This window comes from Moschus berezovskii, chromosome 23 (assembly GCF_049115385.1).
Source record: "Moschus berezovskii isolate FMDL1 chromosome 23, NW_MosBer_1.0, whole genome shotgun sequence".
Taxonomy (NCBI): Eukaryota; Metazoa; Chordata; class Mammalia; order Artiodactyla; family Moschidae; genus Moschus; species Moschus berezovskii.
In genome coordinates, this window is record NC_142482.1 from 37,583,548 (window position 1) to 37,606,280 (window position 22,733).

Sequence of the window (22,733 nt, forward strand, 5' to 3'; positions counted from 1 at the left end):
TGCTGATTGGTTCTCCAACACTGAGCTCACCCAATCCAGGAATAAAGATATGAGCGCTTGGTTGGTATCACTTGGAATGTGGGTGGAGGAGGGCTCCTGTCTCCACTGAGTGAGACTTCCCTGCTCCCCCACACCTTGTCATTTCCTGTTCTCCAGCATGGTGTCACTGTGCTTCCCTAGAGGCTCCTGGATGGCAGCTCTGACAGTGATACTGATCGTGATGAACCCTCCCCTGGCTTGGGCCAGGGACACCGCCACATAAATGTCTACCTTGGGACAGGAGCTGAGCTATCATGGGATGGGGGAAGGAAGGGAGCTAGCTTTGTCACTGTGTTCAGGCCATGTTCCTTAAAATTGTGACATATTCTTCATCCCTATATATAGTGGCTAAGCTGGGTCTGAATAAATGGTAACATTTCTGATGTTCATATGTAACATCAGTGTGCCTTATGGAATATTTCAATATATAGGGGAAATTTTAATTCATTTCACATTTATTATTTGAAAATTTCCATAAAGATTTACACTATGTACTAGAGGTCATGGCTATGTGTTGAGGGACATGAATTCTTCTCTGGAGTTTATTATCAATTTTATTATCAAGTTGAGCTTTGGTTGCCAAATAAAATATAGGACCATCAGTTAAATTTAAATTTGAATTTGAATTAAACAGCAAATAATTTATCCAGAATCTTTAATTGGGCACACTGTATTTTTATTTGCTTGAGAAACCTGTATGCAGGTCAGGAAGCAACAGTTAGAACTGGACATGGAACAACAGACTGGTTCCAAATAGGAAAAGGTGTACGTCAAGGTTGTATATTGTCACCTTGCTTATTTAACTTATATGCAGAGTACATCATGAGGAACGCTGGGCTGGAAGAAGCACAAGCTGGAATCAAGATTGCTGGGAGAAATCTCAATAACCTCAGATATGCAGATGACACCATCCTTATGGCAGAAAGTGAAGAGGAACTCAAAAGCCTCTTGATGAAAGTGAAAGAGGAGAGTGAAAAGGTTGGCTTGAAGCTCAACATTCAGAAAACGAAGATCATGGCATCTGGTCCCATCACTTCATGGGAAATAGATGGAAAAACAGTGGAAACAGTGTCAGACTTTATATTTTTGGGTTCCAAAATCACTGCAGATGCTGATTGCAGCCATGAAATTAAAAGACGCTTACTCCTTGGAAGGAAAGTTATGACCAACCTAGATAGCATATTAAAAAGCAGAGACATTACTTTGCCAACCAAGGTCCATCTAGTCAAGGCAATGGTTTTTCCCATGGTCATGTATGGATGTGAGAGTTGGACTGTGAAGAAGGCTGATCGCCGAAGAATCGATGCTTTTGAACTGTGGTGTTGGAGAAGACTCTTGAGAGTCCCTTATACTGCAAGGAGATCCAACCAGTCCATTCTAAAGGAGATCAATCCTGGATGTTCATTGGAGGGACTGATGCTAAAACTGAAACTCCAATACTTTGGCCACCTCATGCGACGAGTTGACTCACTGGAAAAGACTCTGATGCTGGGAAAGGTTGGGGGCGGGAGGAGAAGGGGACGACGGAGAATGAGATGGCTGGATGGCATCACCGACTCTGTGGACATGAGTTTGAGTGAACTCCGGGAGTTGGTGATGGACAGGGAGGCCTGGCGTGCTGTGATTCATGGGGTCGCGGAGAGTCGGACACGACTGAGCGACTGAACTGAACTGAAATGGCACATGGCCGAGGGATGGCCAACTATATGTATGGCCATACATATAGTTCTGTTACTATATAGACAGAATGTGACTGTGAACTAACATTGCTAACCACAACCATGTAGGTTGATACATACAAGCTACAGTGAACAGCAACTTCACACTTTATTTTTTGACTTCTTGTCTGTCAAGTAGGACCTCAGAGGATTTGTGAATAGTAAAACATGGATGGTCTGATCCAGGTTCCTCTCCTCCCTACAATCATACCTAAAGGGCCAGAGAGCTTTAGGAAGGTCTGTTTAGTTTTGGTAAACTGTCTAATTGAGAATGTCATCTTTTCTTAGTTTCCCCCCTTCTGAGGGGACTTGATTACAGAAGTGAGAGTTCTATATCTGACCCAGGCTGGCAATTTGATATCTACTAGTATTATTAAGAGTAGGGAATAAAAAGTTAGAAAATGAGTTAGTTTGGGCCATTGTACTGGATGAAATGGCTGTGGCTGAAATTTACTACTAAATATAAGTAATGGCTCGGTGGAATGAAAATCAAGAAGGATGATGATGTGAGGAATAAATTAACATGGCTTAGTGATTGACTGGGGCTTCCAGGTGGCATTAGTGGTAAGGATACTTAAGAGGTATGGGATTGACCCCTGGATGGGGAAGATCCCCTGGAGGAAGGCGTGGCAACCTACCTCGGTATACTTGCCTGGAGAATCCTATGGACAGAGGAACCTGGCAGGCTACGGTCCATGGTGTAGCAAAGAGACGGCCACAGCTGAAGCACTTAACCTTAACCTTTCATATCACATCATCGCCATCTTCCTTTAGAAACGACTTCTTTGGCACCCTAATATAATTTAGATCATCCTGTAATTCTCTGTTATAGATTTGCACATTTCTCTTTTGACATTTCTCACTCTCATATAAATCCTTGTATGGTTGAATTTTGTCCATCGCTTTTACTAAATAATAAGCTTCTTTGGATTCCTAGTGGGCAGCATAGGCCTGAAGCTCACCAGTAAAGAAGTAAGTGCTCTGGAGGAAGAGCTAAAGAACTTGTAAGGGTGAACGGAGGGAGTCATGAGTGTCTTTCTGGTTGGGGCTTCAGGGAAGAGTGATGATCGGGAAAATCCTGGTCCAGTTCAGGCTTGAAGGGATCCAGTCAACCACTGAAGCCACTTGGAGACCAGAGGGGTCTCCTCTGCCCACCTTTACCTCCCTCCACTGTAGGCAGATGAAAGAAGAACCTGTGGTAGTTGAGGGGTGCCTGTGGAGCCAATGAGGGAGTCCTAGTGGCCCTCCTGTGCTTGGGCAGCCCTCATTGGTGGCCGTCACATCAGTTCCTTCCTGGGAGCCCACCAGGGTGAGCAAATCCTTCTGTTCCCACAGCACATCTCACGGTGCAGGGCAAGTCCGAGGGTCATTTCTCCATCCTGACTGAGCAGGTGTGGTTCTTGGCCAGATACTTCTATAACCAGAAGGAGTTGGTGCACTTTGACAGTAACGATGTGGGTGAGTTCAGGGCAGTGACTGAACTGGGCAGGCTCTTTGCTGAGAGTTGGAATCACCAGAAGGACTTTGTGGAGTGGACACGGGCTGTGTTGGACACAGTCTGCAGACACTTGGTGAGGGCTTCACGGTGCAGCGGCAAGGTGAGCGTGGGGGTGGGCGGCCAGGGGACTGGGGACAGTGTGTGTGTGTGAGAGAGAGAAGACAGAGAGGCTGGGTCCCGGCGAATGTGTTGTATTATGAGCAAGTATGCTTAAGGAGGGTTCCTGTGAGAGCATGTTGCCTGGAGAAATGACACTCGGACTTGCCCTGCACCATGAAGTGTGCTGTGGGAACAGCAGGATTTGGTCACCCTGGTGGGCTCCCAGGAAGGAACTGATGTGACGGCCACCAATGAGGGCTGCCCAAGCGCAGGAGGGCCACGAGGACTCCCTCACTGGCTCCACAGGCACCCCTCAACTACCACGGCTTCTTCTTTCATCTGCCTGTGTGACTTTGTCAGTTATTGGGAAAGGAAAGAGACAGTGTGTGTGGTGGGGGGAGTACCCTGGAATCTGGGAGGACCAGGAGGGAGTGTGTGTGTGTGTGGGGAGAGGGGTGCAGAAGGGAGACTCCAGGCATCCCTGATGGTCCTTGTGGGAGAAAAAAGGTGGGGAAGGGGAGTCAACACTGGCAGGTGGGAGGTTAGAGATGTGGGAGGGGACTTCAATGTGTTTGTGGTTGGGGGAAGGTTTGGGGGAGGAGAGGTGAGCAATGTTCAAGGATTGGGAGCATGTGAGGAGAGTCACAATGAAGGCACACACCCTCTTAATACTGACCCCCAGAAGTAAGTGTGCAGGTGTCTGCGTGCAGAAGCATTTCATTGACAAAGAGCTAGAAGACTAATTCTTGAGAGATGGGGAACTGCTGAAGCACTTCTGATTATTCTAAGGCTTTGTTTATGTCTAAATTTCTTGCTTTTTGGTTTTCTTTGTATGTACTTTTACATAGTTGAAATGCTTGTGAAACCAGGTTTCTGAATTATATTCATAACTTTGCCACTTAACACACTGTTACTATTTTTATAATGAATGCTAATAGTATTTGTGTGGTTACATATTGTTTATTTTTATAGTTGTAAAATATGCATGACATTCCCTTTTATTAGATATTTCTTCTATTATTGCCAAATACTTAGTTTAAAATTTACTTTAAAAAATTTTTTTAATTAAATTGTTTTTGTTTCCAAGGTTCTTGAACATTTCTCACATATTTATTGGCTAATTATTATTACTGCCCCAAGAATTATCTATTGTCTCTTATCTCTATGGTCCCAGTATTTTCCTCTGTGATTTTATGGGTTCTCTATGTGTTAAGATTAACACATTGATGATTTTCTCCAGTTTGTGGTTTGTATTTTGATTCAGTTCATTATTTTCCATTTTAGAAATTTAAATGTTTTAGTTTAATGTAATAGACTGAGAAAATGTTAGTAATGGTTTACCATTGATCTTAAATCTACTATTTTGTGAAATTGTAAAAATGTTTTGCCCCAGTTTTCTCCTTCTTCTGTGGTTTTCTTTTTTTTTTAACTGTGTTTATTGTGGCTGGTGGAGTTAAGAATGAAGCATTAAGACCAGGTATCAGTGAATTCCAAACCCTGCCCCAAACTGAGGTGTTCTAAAGTGTGAATGCCTGGACGTGGCTTTCCCAGAATTTCACGTTCTATCTCTACACTTACCCTACTACTCTTTCCTAAGTTATCCATACTGCTTTGAACCATATTTTCTCTCTAATGAAACAAAAATAATATATAGGCAACACATATTGCAGGCTAAATTCCAGTTGTGGCTTAGCATACTTTAGGTGCAGTCATCCTCAGATAACCTTCAGAGATCACTGTATGTTATCCTCCTTGGTAGGTCATAAAGCTGAGACACAGAGAATGTGAATATTACGCCAGGATCCGTCAGTAAGAGAGAGAGCTTGGAACTGAACCCAGGCAGCATGGTTACAGAAGTTGTGCTATTAATGAATACACGATTGGTTTGGAAAAAATTGTAAACACTTCAATTCAATAATGAATAAATGGTTCATTGGGTAAAGAAACCCACAAATTTCCTCCACATCTCTCAGATCTAACGGGTTCATGCTGTAAGGATTAAAGACAAGGCTCATGGCACTAACTCCTGTTCAGCCACACGGCCAGCTCTAGTGAGACCTGTCCAAGCCTGCAGTCTGGAACAGCAGACTAAATGAAGAAAGTCAGCCAGTCAGGGAGACCTACTCTGTCTCCTTCACTTAGTCCCTCTGCTTTTTCTCCCCCAGTGGAGCCTAGAGTGACTGTGTATCCTGCAAAGACCCAGCCCCTGCAGCACCGCAGCCTCCTGGTCTGCTCTGTGAACGGTTTCTACCCAGGACACGTTGAAGTCAGGTGGTTCCGGAACAGCCATGAAAAGGAGGCTGGGGTGATCGCCACAGGTCTGATCTCTAATCGAGACTGGACCTTCCAGACCGTGGTGATGCTTGAAACAGTTCCTCAGAGTGGAGAGGTCTACACCTGCCGAGTGGAGCACCCCAGCCAGACGAGCCCTATCACAGTGGAGTGGAGTGAGAAGCTCTCTGATCTCATAAGTTCCTCAGCCACCAAGGCGGGGGCTTGTTTATCCCTGAGTGTCAGGCGTCCTCTCTCCCTACGCCATGTGTTCATTTGCTCCTAGTTCTCCTGTCCTTCAGCTGAGGTTATTGGGGGAGTCCTTTATCCTGTGACAGATATCCTCTGATAGTTTACAGATATCCTGGGATAGTTTCTCCAAATACTTACACGCAACCCCCCTGCCACCACTCCAGGAGGCACTTCTGCCTGACAAGGAGAACAGAGGTGTCCCTGGTCTGAGCCTCCATGAAATCTCAAGTCATGGTCACTCTGTGACCTGGGCACTAGTCCCCTGCCTCAGGCTGGGCTTGTGCTTCGGACACTGTTGCTCTGAGTTGTTCACTGTGATCTGAGAAAAGGTGCATCCTTTACAGTGTAGAAGCCTTCCTGACATGAGTGGAGTTCAACCTCAGCTCTGCCCTCCATTAGCTCTGTCACCATACACAAGCAATTTAACCTCATTCAGCCCCAGGTTCCTCACCTATCAAATATTGAAGTCCTGCAGGCTTGTATCAAGACTGCAGTGTTTAAACGAGTTCAGTGCCTGAATCTTGAAGCTACTCTGTGCGATTTTTTAAAAAAAATTTTGTAGGAATCTCTAATTATTTTAGTTCTTAAAGGGCAGCCTTGTTTCCCCTTCTCAAAACTCTCGGTCTTATAGTAGGTCTGCTCAATGTTATGCAGCAGCCTGGATGCGAGGGGAGTTTAGGGGAGAGTTGTTATTGTTTAGTCGCTAACTCATGTCCAACTCTTTGCAACCCCATGGACTGTAGCCCATCAGGCTCCTTTATCCATGGGATTTCCCAGGTAAGAATACTGGAATGGGGTGTCATTTCCTTCTCCCTTGGGGGAGAATGGATACATGTATATGTCTGGCTTAGTTCCTTTGCTGTCTGCCTGAAACTGTCACAATATTGTTAATTGGCCATACTCCAATACAAAATAAAAAGTTTAATAAAAAAATTCTCAATCTTATGCAGCCACTTTGGAAGGTGGTATGGAGATTCCTTAAAAAACTAGGAATAAAACCTCCATATGACCCAGCAATCCCACTATTAGGCATATACCCAGAAGAAACCAAAATTAAAAAGACACATGTACCCCAATGTTCATTGCAGCACCATTTACAATAGCTAGAACATGGATGCAGCCTAGATGCCCATCGACAGGTGAATGGATAAAAAAGCTGTGGTACATATATACAATGTAATACTACTCAACCATATAAAGGAACACATTTGAGTCAGTTCTAATGAGGTGGACGAAGCTAGACCCTAGTATACAGTGAAGCAGGTCAGAAAGAGAAAGATAAATATTGTACACTAACATATGTATGGAATCTAGAAAGATGGTGCTGATGAAAGTTTCTTCAGGGCAGCAGTAGAGACTCTATGGACATGGAACGGGGAAAGGAAGAAGAGAGTGAGATGTATGGAGACAGTAACATGGAAACTTACACTACCATATGTAAAACAGATAGCTGCATGGCTCAGGGAACTCAAACAAGGGCTCTGTAACCTAGAGGGGTGGGATGGGGAGGGAGATGGGCCAGAGGTTCAAGGGGGGAGGGGACATATGGATACCTATGGCTGATTCATGTTGACATTTGGCAGAAACCATCACAATTCTGTAAAGCAATTATCCTTCAACTGAAAAAAATAAATATATTTAAAAATTCTCAGTCTCAGAGATTGAAGTAGAGAAGTTGTATTTGGGATAAAAATGACTAAAATTAGCTTCTTTTCTCAGGAGCACACTCTGACTCTGCTCAGAGGAAGCTGATGAGTGGAATCGGAGGGTTTGTTCTGGGTCTGCTCTTCCTTGGCTTGGGACTGTCCATCCACTTCAGGAGTAAGAAAGGTGAGGGGCCAAGTTGGCAGATGATCCTCCTCACAGGCTTTTGGGAGAAGAAATATGACTTTGCTTGGGTAGTTCAGTGACCCTGTACAAAGTCTCTCGTTACCTAGTTGACCTCAAATTTCCTGAAAATCCAGAAATTGACAGTCCATGGTTAGCCATGGTTGAAACATAAAACGTGATGGCCTATAAAGATAAGAAAATGGTTAACACACATGAAATTTGGGGTGGAGATCCTGGGGCAAATGCAGGAAGAGACACTCAGGTGATGAAATTACAATGGGTTTGTGTGAGAGAAGCTTCATGCTCTTTATGTCTCTTCTCTCTATCCTGGCATCCTGTGATGTGGGCTGTGGTGTGAGAGAAATCTTAGGACAGGGCTCTGGGTCTGGGAACGTTGTGTTTGGGGATGGATTTACCTCCATATCTTTTAAGTATATGTCTTTCTTCCTCTTTTCCAGGACACCCTGCACTTCAGCCTACAGGTAATCATATTTTAGAATCATATTTAGTCTCCTAAAACAGGTGGTAGAGGTGACAAGACAAGAGACAGAAATAATAAGAAAGACTGTGGATCTGACTTCTGATCACGCAGTTTACATTGAAGCTTCTTCTGTCCACTAAACAGAAGGCTTGAACTCTAAAGTCACTTTGGCTCGAGGAGACTTAAGAATTTTTCCCTTTCTTACTGCAATGCTTTAACAGGAGGCTCTGAGAGGCAGAGACAAGGGGAAAAGCTGCTTGTAAAGTAAGACTGGAAATGACACTGTCCTGTTTCCTGCAGGACCCCTGAGCTGAAGTGAAGATGGTGACACTCAAAGAAGAACCTTCTGTCCCAGCTTCTTCACGGCCTGAAAAGGTCTTCTGCTTGACTCCTGTTCCTCCACAACAAGAGTGCTTCTCAGGATCTCGTTTGCTTCTGGTTGACCCTGCAGAAAATGTCCTTCTTGCTGGTTTCCTTGGCCCCCACATTTGACCTGGATGTTCTCAGTATTGATCATTATACCTTATCTTCATTCTTTCCTGGTCCCCTTTGTTTTCAAGCTTTAGTGCCTCCTGTGCCTCTGATCTCATCTTCTGTCCATATTATTATATAACTTTTTATCTCAAATAAATATGGACTGGCAATCATCTGCTTTATACAGTTTCAAGGAAAGCAGTAGAAAGAAAACAGAAGTGGAGTGTGGCATCACAAAACAATAATTGTTATTTCCTGGAGGTTTCCTTGCTCCCTTCCCTGTTTTTTCCTTGAGTTTTCTACATTCAGTCGTCAGGCATGTTTTCCTGAGCTAGAAGAAGGGCCTTAATTCCCTCTATCAAGGTGGTTTCCTATATACCTCAAAGATAAACACATTTTATAGTAATCTGCTATTATTTAAAAGTTAAAAAATGTATATTCATGTTTTTTTTTTCTCCTTTGCCATGATTTTTAAACAAAGTATCTAATCCTGGGTTAGTTCACTCCTTGAACTCCTCTTTAATTAGACTAATAGTGGGCTTCAATATTTAAATCTTTTCCTGTCTCTCAGATAAACATCAGTGACATGTTGATGCTTTGGCTGGGGTGTATTCTTCCCCATAAGTAGGTTTCAGAAGGCCACTAAGACAAAGCTACAACTCTAGTGGAAAAGATGCATTTCTGAGTCCCCCCAGAGTATGTGATAAACTTGTCTGTTACAGGAAAATTCAGTATGGATCTTATCTTAGCAGAAATCAGAGACAATTCTGAAAAACAAAGGAAAATTTCTGAATACAGGGATGTTCATCCAAACAAAAAAATATCCTACAACTGGAAGAAAAATGAGACTCTCTACTCTAGAATAATCCCCAAAATGTACTTTCAGTAGCTTTAGGAGATTTGTACAGTATATAACATTTGAAAAACTAAGATAGAGGAGGAGAATATCTCTCTCTCATCTACTTACATTTGTAAATAGAAACAATGGCAGAACTTTCAAAAAAAATTGCTATCTTTTGGGCAAATGAGAGAATAGATTAAAGGGGACAAATATGAAAGTCAGACTTTTTTGAATTTATTTCATTTCATAGTTTTAACTAGAGGAACGTTCAAATATTCTATGTAATAAAAATAATTTTAAATTAAAAGTTTAACAAAGTGACGCTTAAAAACTAAAATCAAACTGGAATGATTCAAACAAATTTGACCAAAAGTATATGATAGAAAGCAAGCTAGAAAAGTAAATCAAAATTTTTTTGACCCTTGCATAAAAGTTTGTTGAACTATAATTGTAAGTAAGTATATAGTTTTAAGTTCCAAAGACTTTAATAATATAAAAGAGTTGGATAGGTTCAGAAACCATGGTGGTTTCTCCTAGCTCAAGAAACCACCATGATAGAAGGAATTAAGGCCTTTCTCCTAGCTCAGGCTGGGGCAATTAAATTGCTTAAGAAGATGGTGGGTTCTGCTATTGTATTAAATCTGAAGTCAATGTACATGCTCACTTGTATCCAACTCTTTGTGACCCATGGACTGTAGCCTGTCAGGCTCCTCTGTCCATGTTTTCCAGGCAAGAATACTGGAGCGGGTTGCCATTTCCTCCTCCAGTGGATCTTCCTGATCCAGGGATTAAACCCACGTCTCCTGCATCTCTTGCCTTGCAGGTGGATTCTTTACCCATTGAACCATCAGGGAAGCCCATTCCATCTGAAGAGTCAATTTCAAATGAAATTAAATTGAAACGGTAGGTAATAGATTCAGAAGTTTATTTCAAAGTAATTGTTGAATTCCTTACAGTCCTGCACATCTATTGTTTTCAAGCAAATTCAAAGTTTGTTTTTGAGTATGTTAATTATACTATGTATTATTTGTGTGAAACAGGTTATCATCCTGTAGAGATTTGATAAATCATGTCTGCCATGTGCGTACAGTTGGGATAAGTTTTATTTGATCCCAAGTTTGCAACTTTACTGTCATTTTGCTCTCTGATTTGAATAAGTGTTTCATTTTGTTTGAGGCCTGTGGTGTGAAATTACAAGGTAGAACTGAAGTCTATAGTATGAATATATCTATGAAGACACTTTCTGCTACTAGTAGCAGAAGAATCCAATCTAATTAGCTTTACTTTCCTTTAACTTACTATGTCACTTAACGGATAGACCAAGGTGGGGAATTTCCAGAGTTGGTCGATTTATCAGGCCAATGGCATCACCAATTATCTGAAAGGAAGGCAGGAAAGGAGAACTGTTGCTTCTCATGTGGTTTTATAAGAAGCAACCAACCTTTTCCCATAGTGTTCCCAGCAGACCCACTTCCTCACACATTAGGAGGATCATGGATGACGACGGTGGCTGGCATAAATCACGTTTCACCCTTTGTGACATGGGCCTGCCTCCTCTGATGCACAGGGGAAGGAGAGGTTTACAATCATTTTTCTTTTTTAAGAAAAGAAATGGTCCATGTGGTAAGGAGGATGATTTTCCATGGAAATACATGTCTGGTACTATTCGATTGTATTTTTTGTAACTGCCTCATGAAGGATGATAGGTATTTAAATAACAGTGTCATTTCAGGGATTTTTTTTTTTTTTTTTAGCACTGAGACTTAAGTACCAGCCATAAGCCACTTCCTTCCACCCGAAAAGCAAATAAGCAGGAGGACTATTTGTTTGATTTTAGAATATATGCTGGCTCTTAATTTTATGAAGAAAACTATATTTTTCGGGGAATTTTTTTAAAGGACACGTAATGAGGAATTACTCACTTTTTAAAATGCTAAAACCTATTATACATCTATTTTATTAAGCACTTTTTGGATTGATTTATTATTTGTTATGTGTGTGTGCTCAGTTGCTCAGTCATGTCTGACTCCTTGAGACCCCAGGGACTCTAGCCCACCAGGCTCCTCTGTCCATGGAATTTTCCAAGCAAGAGTACTGGAGTGGATTGCCATTTCCTACCCCAGGGGATCTTTTTGAGGAGGATTCAGAGATCGAACACTATCTCTTGCATCTCCTGCATTGGCAGGAAGATTCTCTACCATTGTGCCAAATTGGAAGCCCTATTATTTGCTATTTGAGTCCAGAATTAGATCCCTGGACATTTGAGGTTTAGATTAACACAGAGAGTTTCAAGTTGTTTTTCAAGAATAAACCAAACTCATTCCTTTAAACGAAATGGATACTTCACACACACGCTCGCGCACACACACACATATGAAAATGTTCATAGCAATATTATTCATTATAACACAAAACTGGAAACAATATCCTTCAGTTAGCAAATGGAAAAGCAAAATGAATTGTATCTATGCAATGGAAAACTATTTAGCAATAAAAAAAAGAACAAGTGAGAAACATCTAAAAGAATTTATGATATATGCTGCAAAATGGATGACCTTCAAAAATATCCTAAGGGAAATAAGTGAACATTGCTCAGTTGCGTCCAACTCTTTGTGACCCCATGGACTATATATACAGTCCATGGAATTCTCCAGGACAGGATACTGGAGTGGGTAGCCTTTCCCTTCTCCAGGGGATCTTCCTGACCCAGGAATTGAACCAGGGTCTCCTGCATTGCAGAAGGATTCTTTACCAATTGAGCTATTATCAGGGAAATAAGTCAAACACAAAAGACTACTTGTCATAGGATTCCATGTACATGAACCATCTTTAAAAGGCACATTTACAGACTGAAAGCAAGTCATTGGGTCTCTAGAGCTTGGAATGGAGTAAAAATTACCTATAAACAGGAAACCTTTGGGGGTGTTAGAAATGTTCTAAAACTGGATTGTGGTAGTATTTGCACATATTTATAAAATTACTAGAAATTTTCCAGTTGAGTATGAGGTAAACTATGGATGTGCCATATATATAAGTCTTTATTATGCTCAACTCTGTTCCTTCTAGATCCATCACAAATCAGTGTTGGATCTTGTCAAGTGCTTTTCATGCAGTTCTTTAAATGACCACGTAAGTTTTATCCTTCAGTTTTTAATGTGGTGTAAGACTCTTGAGAGTCCCTTGTACCGCAAGGAGATCCAACCAGTTCTAAAGGAGATCAATCCTGGGTGTTCATTGGAAGGACTGATGCTAAAGCTGAAACTGCAATACTTTGGCCACTGCATGCGACGAGTTGACTCACTGGAAAAGACTCTGATGCTGGGAAAGATTGGGGGCGGGAGGAGAAGGGGACAACAGAGAATGAGATGGCTGGATGGCATCACCGACTCTGTGGACATGAGTTTGAGTGAACTCCGGGAGTTGGTGATGGACAGGGAGGCCTGGCGTGCTGTGATTCATGGGGTCGCAGAGAGTCGGACACGACTGAGCGACTGAACTGAACTGAACTGATTGTGTTGACTGATCTGCAGATGTTGAAACATTCTTGCATCCCTGCAATAAATCCCACATCACGGTGTATGATCCTTTTAATGTATTGTTGTATTTGGTTTGTTAATATTTTGTGGAGGATTTTTACTTGTATGCTTATCACAGAAATTGGCCTATAATTTTGTTTGTGTGTGTTTTTTGTGTGTATCAAACCTGGTTTTTCTCTCAGGGTAGTGTTGGGTCATATAATGAGTTGGAAGTATTCCTTCCTCTTCAATGTTTTGGAATAATTTGAGAAGAATAGGTATTAAATCATTGAATGTTTGGTAGAATTCACCTGTGTAGCCATCTGCTCTTAGATATTTGTTTTCTGAGAGGTTTTTAATTACTCTTTCAATCTCTGTACTAGTAGTTGTCTATCAGATGTTCTGTTTCTCCTTGATTCAATCTGGGAATGTTATATGAGTCAATGAATTTGTTTGTTTTCGAGATTGTCCAATTTGTTGGCATACAGTGTTAATAGTATTCTAATTCTTTGTATTTCTGTGGTATCTGATGTTATTTCTCCTCTTTCATTTTGGATTTTATTTATAAAATCCTTTTCTCATTTTTCTTAATAAGTCTAGCTAAAGATTTGTCAATTACAAAAAAGATTTGTTAATTTTATTTATCTTTTCAGTGAACCAGCTCTCAGTGTCATTAATCCTTTCAATTGCCTTTTTAGTCTCTATTTCATTTATTTCCACTCAGATCTTCAGTATTTGTTTCCTACTGTCTTTGGAATTCATTTATTCTTTTTCCTAGTTCATTTTTTTTTTAAAGAATATTTACTTATTTATTTGACTGCACAGGATCTTAGTTGTGGCATGTGGGTTCTAGTTCCGTGACCAAGATCTGAACCTTGGCCTCCTGCATTGGGAGCACAGAGTCTTAGCCACTGGACCACCAGGGAAGTCCTTTTTCTAATACCTTTAAGTGTAATGTTAGATTGTTTAGTTGAGATTTTTCTTGTTTCTTGAGTTAGGCCTGTATTATTATAAGTGTCCCTCAGTATTTCTTTAACTGCATCCAAAGACTTTGCTATTTAATTTTTAAATTATCATTTATTTTTAGGTATTTAAAAAATGTCTTCTTTGATTTCTTCATTGACCTATCTGCTATTCTTAGCATGTTGTTCAGTCTCTGCATATTAATGACTTCTCTAGATTTTTTCTCGTAATTGTTCTCTATTTTCATACCATCGTTAAGTCACTTCAGTCATGTCCGGCTCTGTGTCCTACTGTGGACTGTATAGCCCTCCAGGCTCCTCTGTCCATGGGATTCTCCAGGCAACAATACTGGAGTGGGTTGCCATGCTTTCCTCCAGGGAATCTTCCTGACCCAGGGATAGAACCAGTGTCTCTTACCTCTTCTGAATTCGCAGGTGGGTTCTTCACCACTAGTGTCACCCGGAAAGCCCCATGTTTGCTATAATTTGAATCTTCTTAAATTTAGTGAGACGTTTTTTGGTCTCAACATATGGCCTAGTCTCGAAAATTTTCCATGTGCACTTGAGAAGAATGTGTATTCTACTGCATTTGGATGGAATGTCTTTACCTCTAGCCTAATATTTTATTTAAAGCCACTGTTTCTTTGTTGACTTCCTGTCTAGATGATCTATCCATTGATATAAGTGGGGTGTTAAAGTCCCCTACCATTATTGTATTGCTGTCAATCCCTTCATTTAGATAGGTTAATATTTGGTTTACGCATTTTGGTACTTCTATGTTACTGTGTGGGCTTCCCTGGTGGCTCAGTGGTAAAGAATCCAGTTGCCAATGCAGAAGACATGGGTTCAATCCCTGGGTTGGGAAGATCCCCTGGAGAAGGAAATGGAGCCAACTTCAGTATTCTTGCCTAGGAAAGCCCGTGGACAGAGGAGCCTGGTGGGCTATAATCCATAGGGTCACAAAAGAGTCAGACGCGACTTAGTGACTAAACAACAACGTTATGTGCATATATATCAGTAACTGTTATGTTTTCTCAGTGAATTGTTCTCCTTACCATTATAAAACGCCCATCTTTGTCTCTTGTCATCTTTCTGGCTTGAAGTCTATTTTATCTAATATGAATAAGGCTACACCGCTGTATTCTGGCTGACGTTTCCTTGGAGCATCACCTTCCATCCCTTCACTTTGAGCCTATGTTTGTTTTCAGAGCTGAGGTGCATCTCCTAGAGGCAGCACATCGTTGGGTCTTGTTGTTACTCCATCCAACCATCATGTGTGTTTGGTGAATTCATATCACTGACATTTAGTGTGATTATCGAGAAATGAAAAATGGCAACCCACTCCAGTAGTCTTGCCTGGAGAATCCCATGGACAGAGGAGCCTGGTGGGCTCCAGTCCGTGGGGTCGCACAGAGTTGGACACGACTGAGTGACTGAGCACAGTACCAACATTTTATCTTTTCTGGCTGCTCTGTACTTCCTTTTCCTTGTGCTTCTGTCTGCCATTTTAGCTTGTTGGTTTTGCATAATGTTTTTCTGTTTCCTCTTTTTTGTTTCATATCTCTGCTCTAGATTTACATCATATGGTTACCATGAGGTTTATATAAAATGTCTTACAGATAAAACAGTCCTTTTTCTGCTGACATCAGTGTGTCTCCATTTGTCCATACAGGTTCCATCCTTCTCCTTGTCCTTTCTAATGTTTCTGTTATCTCAAAATGCCCCTTTCCATGTTGTGAACTTGTTACCAAATTGAGGCAGCTATAGCTATTTTTACTGCTTTTTTCTCCATTTCCCCTTCATACTACAACCAAGTGTTTAAAAATCTGTTGTGATAAAGTTGCAGTTTTCTGATTCTGTCTGTCGATATATCACTTCCTTAAGGTTTTGTGTACTTTTGCTTTTTTGTCTCAGGTAGAAGGGCACTTTTAACATTTCTTACAAGGATTTAGTTGATGGCCCCCTTCAGCTTTTGTTTGTCTGGGAAGGCCTTTATTTCTCCTTCTTACTTGAATGATAATGTTGCTGGTTAGACTATTCTTGACTGACAGTTTTTACCTTTCAGAATTTTGAGCTTGTCATTTCACCTTCCTGTGGAGTATCTGCTGAGAAATATGCTGATAGTCTAATGAGGGTTCCTTTGGCATATACCATCCTTTTTCCTTGGCCTCTTTTAAAATTCTCTCTGTCATTAATTTTTGGGAGGCTTAATATAATGTGTCTTGGAGAGGTGATTTTGCTTTGAGATAATTAGGTTTGTTCTTAGTTTTGTGGACCTGCATATCCAGTTCCTTTCCCAAGTTTAGAAATTTCTCAGCTACTATTTCTTTGAGAAAACTCTCTACTTTCTTCTTCCTCTTTTCTTTTTCTGTGTACCCATTGTCCTAATTTTTCCTTTGCAAAAGTCAGATAACTCTTATAGAATTTCCACATTTGTTTTTAGATCTTGATTCTCTTTCCTCTTCTACTTGTATTATTTCTAGATTTCTCTCTTTAAACTCACTAATTCTCTCTTCCTTGTGCTCTGCCCTATTTCCAGTGCTTCTAATGCATTCTTCACCTAATTTATTGATTTTTTCAGCTCTAGAATTTTGGTTTATCTCTCTCTCTTTTTTTTTAGAGTTTCTACCTCTTTTGTAAATATTCCTTATGTTTATTAATTTTATTCCTGAGTTCACTGAACTGCCTTTCTGGGTTTTCTTGTAGCTTGCTATTTTGAATTCTCTTATCAGATCACAATAATCCATGACTTTAAGTTTGGTTCCGGGAAAACTGTCATTTTCTTTTTGTGATACCATGTAACAGTGGTGCTTCATGGTGGTTGATGGGTTGTTCCTTTACTGGTGCATCTGAAGTAACACCTTTCTTTAGGTAAAACTTCAGAAAAATTTAAAACCTTAATTCTAATGATTCTCCCTTTAGAAATTAGAGTTCTTTCTATGTGTTCCAGTAGGTGGCGCTACATCGCATATTTTTGGTTTCTTTTACCTGCCCTACCTCTTAGTTCTATCTGAGAGTTGGCAATTTCACTGCCTCTGTCAGAAGTGTTGGCCATCTGTACCTGCTGGGTCACTTGTGCCTGGCTGCTGCCTGGGGCACTTCTGAATGGAGCGTGGGGATCTCCTGAGTCACAGGCCCTGTTGCTGTTGAGAGGGGAGGAAGAAGGTGGGGGATGGGAGGCCAGAGTAGAGGGCTTTTCCACTCTAAAAGCAGAGGGAAAGGCAGTCCTGTTCAACTTCTGCTGTGTAAAGTGAAAGTGTTAGTTTCTAGGTCGTGTGTGACTCTTTGCAACCCCATGGATTATTATATGACTACATCAAAGGATATAACTGATAGTTTTTTTCATAGGATTCTATTTACTAATTAGCAACATATTCTTATATATTTTCTTGTTATAAAGCAAGAGAAGGTGAATAATAAGAGGACATGTTCCCAATAAAATAAGAAAAATCCTAATGGGAGCCAGGAATAAGGAATTGAACACGTTTTTGTTTTTATATAAAACATTAACAGGCTTCCCTGGTGGCTCAGATGGGAAAGAATCTGTCTGCAATGCAGGAGACATGGGTTTGATCCCTGGGTCAGGAAGATCCCCTGGAGAAGGGAATGGCTACCTACTCCAGTAATCTTGCCTGGGGAATTCCATGAACAGAGGAGCCTGGTGGGCTATAGTCCATGCAGTGCCAAAGAATAGGACATGGTTGAGCGCCTAACATGGTAATTCTATTCTCTATTAATTCTTCTAAAGCAAAAGTGCACCAACAGCTGACTTTGACTTTTATCGATCTTTCAACCTCGTGCAAACTTTGATCAGGACAGCTGGCCTTAGCATATTCTTAGATTAAATGCTACAAAGATACCTTCAAGATCCTCCATTCCACAGAGATAACCTACTCTAAACCTTTTTTTCTATGAATATTTTGGAGGTGCCACTAAACTTGGACAGCACCAGGAGACAAACCTGGGAAGTTTTTTCACTCGTTAAGTTACCGACTAAATTTCCATTTCCTTTAGTTTATGAAAGACTTCGCTTCCTGTCAGGAAGTACAGACTATAATCAGCAGCTGTAATTCTGTCACATCACCAGTTACCAGGGGATGGTGTTCCTTAAAGCGTCCACAGAATCATAGCATTTTTCAGTATTGAGAAAGGTCACAGTACCTTCATGTCAACTATAATTTCCCCAAATCTACAACTAGTGCAAAAAGGATCAAAGTTCTCCTAAATTGCAATCATCTGCTCTTTAATGCTTCAGCTCCTAAACACACTCGCATGTACTTTTGTTGAAATATCTGTATCTTCAAGCAAGAGAGATGAATGCTCTTTATGCTCAAACATGAAGCACAGCTGGCTCTCAATTCGGGCCCAGATAAAACATGTCAGATATAACCAGATCAAACACTTAAAGCACTAAATTAAGAACAATCTTTTAAAAAAGATATGTATTTATTGAGCTGCCCTGGGTCTTAGTTGTGGCATGCAGGATCTTTGATCTTTGTTGTGAGTTCTTTCATTTGTAGCATGGGAACTGTCAGTTGCAGCACATGGGATCTAGTTCCCTGACCAGGGATCAAACCTGGGCCCCTTGTATTGGGAGTGTGGAGTCTTGGCCACTGGACCACAAGGGAAGACCCCCCCTTTTTTATTGGAGTATAATTGCTTTACACTGTGGTGTTAGTTTCTGCTGTACAATGAAGTGAATCAGCTGTATGTATGCATATATCCCCTCTCTCATGGCCCACCCTCCCACCACCATGCCCCCATCCATCTAGGTCATCACAGAGGACTGATGATGTCTGTGCTTTACATCTGCGTCTCTATTCCTGCCCTGCAGACACCAAAACAGGGCAGGCTTAGAAAAGTCGAAGTTTCAGAGAAGGACATTCATATTGAATGTATGACCAGCAACTGATGATATCATAGATAACAGATGCTGATTAGGTCCCACACTAAGATCACCTGATCCAGGAACATAGAAATGAGCTTCTTGATTGGTGTTACTTGGGATGCGGGTCGGGGGAGGGTTCTCGTCCTCACTGAGTGATACTCACCTGCTCTCCTCACCCTTTCCTTTCCTGTTCTCCAGCATGGTATGTCTGCATTTCTCCAGAGGCTCCTGGATGGCAGCTCTGTTAGTGCTGATGGGGCCAAGCCCTCTCTTGGCTTGGGCCAGGGAGACCCAATGTAAGTGCACCCCTTGGGTGCTGAGCTATTGTAGTGTGGGAGAAGAAAGAGTACCTTAGTCTCTATGTCGAGACCATGTCCCTTAGAGATTGGGACTCCAACCTGCAACAAACAGTTCCTGCATACTTGCCCTTTCTATGACAGTGGCATACGCAGCCACCATATCTATAGTCTATTTCTTCTCAACTCCCTTCCAATGAAAGAGTCTTGCATCTCCATCGTTGCTTCCCATCCCTTCAGGTATCTGAGAAAATTTAGAAAAAATAGTCTTAATTTTTCGTTCAGTAGTTCTCTTTATTATTTTGAATTGTGCAAGAAAAAGGGAAAGTTTCCCTGAAGATTTTATGACAGATCTAAAGAACTAAGGAGTGCTGTGCTGTGCTTAGTTGCTCAGTCATGTCTGACTCTTTGTGACTCCATGGACTATAGCTCACCAGGCTCCTCCATCCATGGGGATTCTCCAGGCAAGAATACTGGAGTGGGTTGCTGTGCCCTCCTCCAGGGGATCTTCCCAACCTAGGGATTGAACCTGGGTCTCCCGAATTTCAAGTGTATTATTTACCATCTGAGCCACCAGGAAACCCAAGAATACTAGAGTGGGTAGCCTATCCCTTCTCCATGGCATCTTCCTGATCCAGGAATCAAACCAGGGTCTCCTGTATTGCAGGCAGATTTCTTTACCAGCTGAGCCACCAGGGAGACTTGATCTAAAAGGTCGTGTTATGTCCTCAACAGGATCTGTGATGATGCTATTTCTCCCAGTGGGAGGATGTATCAAGGGACCACCCCCATTATCCTCTTTCCTTTTTCCCCAAATCCCAATGTTTATAAAAACTTGAATCCTTGTACTAGATGTTCTTTGACAGAGTTAATTTTCTCTTTATTTGTCTTTATTTATTTATTTATTTATCAGCTCCAACCCTGGAGCTGAAGCAGGGTTTCTTAGTACTTGAAATGACCACGTAGAAAAGGAGTAAATATGGGGTGTTTTTTGATGCCTTAAAGAACTCAAGGCATCTTCTGAAAACCCAGCACAGGTTAGTAACCATCATGAATCTATTTTGAGCCTTTCTATGCTATCATTTTCTCCTATAACTCCCCTTTCTCTGACCTGAGCATACAAGTATCCAATAATTCAATGAGTATAGAATAAATTATATGAAATTCTGATTGTGTAGGTCATAGTCAAATATCAGCCATTTCACATGGCAAGCCATGTGCCCTGAACAGGGTACAGAGAGTGTGACAGTTGTTTCCATCCCATTGGGCTGAAAACCAATAAGTAAGTTGAGGAAACTCAGTAGCCTCTTGGGGTCTCAGGTCCACATTTCGTAAGATTGTCCTCTGTTTCCCTTAATCAGTTATATTTGCTTATATAAACTTTTAACTCCTTCCTATTCTTTTTCCAACCACACCATCACCAGATTTGAAAATCCCCAAAGTTGGCACAGACCCTCAGCACTATAATAGATTCATTGAACTATTTAAAACATAGTGAACTCTCCCTGTTTCTTAAAATGACCATTTCCTCCCTTTGAATGTTTATTCCAACTAGTAGGTGGAGAAAGAAGAAATTTGTCTGAATTTCTTATAGGAAGTAGAAGGGATGTAATGTACCATTAGAATAAAAGAGTGCTAGCCCTGAGCCTTTTCCTGCTTTCCAGGATTCTCGCAAAGATCAGTTCCTAGGATCCTGGGTTTATTCATTTTGACCAAAAGTATTTTTCTAAGCAACTGCTCTATTCTGGACTCTGTTCTTGGCTCAGACAATTCTATTTGATTAAGATATGAAAACCTCTGTCATCAACAGAACTTATCTAATGACAGGAGAGAAAGACGGCAATCCAGTAAGTATTCAACACAAAGCGAATATGAGGACATTTCAGTGAGCAATGGGGCTCTGGCAAACAAAATCTGTGTTATGGGACAGAGAAAATGGGATTCATCCAACTTAATTCAGGTGTCTAGGGGGCTCTACCTGACAAAGAGACATTCAGTTGAGATGTGAATGAGGAGAAGAAGCTAGTCATGTGAAGCAGCTGAGGGACAAGTGTTTCTGAAAAGGGAACATGAGAAAGGCCAGATGTGGGAAGATGCTTGCTGTGTTTAAGGGACAGAAAGAAAGAGTGGCTGGAGCAGAGCAAGCAGGTTGAGGGGTGAAATAAGTTGAGGTCAGAGAGGAACTCAAATGATGGTGAAGATATTATTCACTTCAGGAAGTTAAAAAATAAGAGTATCTTCTAAGCCTGCATTCTTAAGGGTTATAAAATTAAAATGTCAGTATATTTATTGAATATTTACATGATCAGCACTAGGAAGAGTCACTATTTATTAATAATTTCACACTTAACAATATCCTATGAGGAGCATACTATTGTTAAATCCATTAGGCTGTTGGATATTTTAACTCAGGTTAAAAACCCAAGTGTACGAGCTCATGTTCCAAATGACACTTCCTAATTCTGTAGCTTGGGCTTCTCGACTCAATGGACATGAGTTTGAGTAAACTCCGGGAGTTGGTGATGGACAGGGAGGCCTGGAGTGCTGTGGCTCACGGGGTCACAAAGAGTTGAACACGACTGAGCGACTGAACTGAACTCAACGATGATTAGTAAATAGTGGCTTAATTAAGTCTGAATTAGTGATAAAAATTTCTGAGGTTCACATGTGCTAGTGTGTGAGGAGTATGCAAGGAATGCTAGTTCCAATATATACGATCATTTTGCATTTATTTGAAGAAATCCATCAGGGTTCACACTATGTGCAGACTGTCCTGGGTTTGTGTTGAAGAACACAGAAAAGCATTCAATATGTTCCTTCTGAGACTGTATTAGTAAGTTGGGCTAGGGTTGACAAATACAATACAGGCTGCCCAGTTAAACCTGAATTCCAGCTAAACAATGATAGTTTATCTGAAATGCAAATTTCACTGGCCATTCTGCACTTTTATTTGCTAAATCTGGTGATCTTAAGTTGGACACCTGAGCTGGACTAACAGTGCTACAGTGAACAGCAACTTCACCCATTAAAAAGAAAGTGTAACTTTCTTATCTGTAAAGAAGGTACTTAGGGAATTTCTGCATGGTAAAATGTGCCTGTTCTGATCCAGTGTGTCCTTCTCTCTGCCATCGTTTCTAAGTGAGGGTCTTAAAATCTGGGGACTTGCTTTTTTTTTGTAAACTGTCTAAATGAGAATGTCATCTTCTTAGTTTCTCCCTTTCTGAGAGGACTTGACTACAAAGAGTTCTACATCTTCCAAGCCTGGTAATCTGGTGCAATTGCATTATTGGGAGTTGGAGACCAAATTAGAAAATGAATTAGTTGGAACATTGAACAGGAATAAAATGCCTGTGACTATAATAATTTGCCACTATGGATAAGTAGTAGACAGTGGCAGAGAAATTAAGAGAGAATATGATGTGAAGGATAAATTATATGACTTGGTGATTGCTTGGCAAGGCAAAGAAATTGGTAAACCTTTGTCCTGAACAAATTTATTTTGTGGAAAAAATAGTTTTTCACGAGGATAGGATTCCTAAAAAAATAGAAATTTCATGTAGGGTCAAGAT

The 22,733-nt window shown here is 41.0% G+C and overlaps 1 pseudogene; it reads left to right on the forward strand.

The window, feature by feature from the left end:
* Positions 1-157: 157 nt before the first annotated feature.
* The window catches only part of LOC129543061 (DLA class II histocompatibility antigen, DR-1 beta chain-like), a 32,165-nt pseudogene continuing 9,589 nt past the window's right edge, over positions 158-22,733 (forward strand).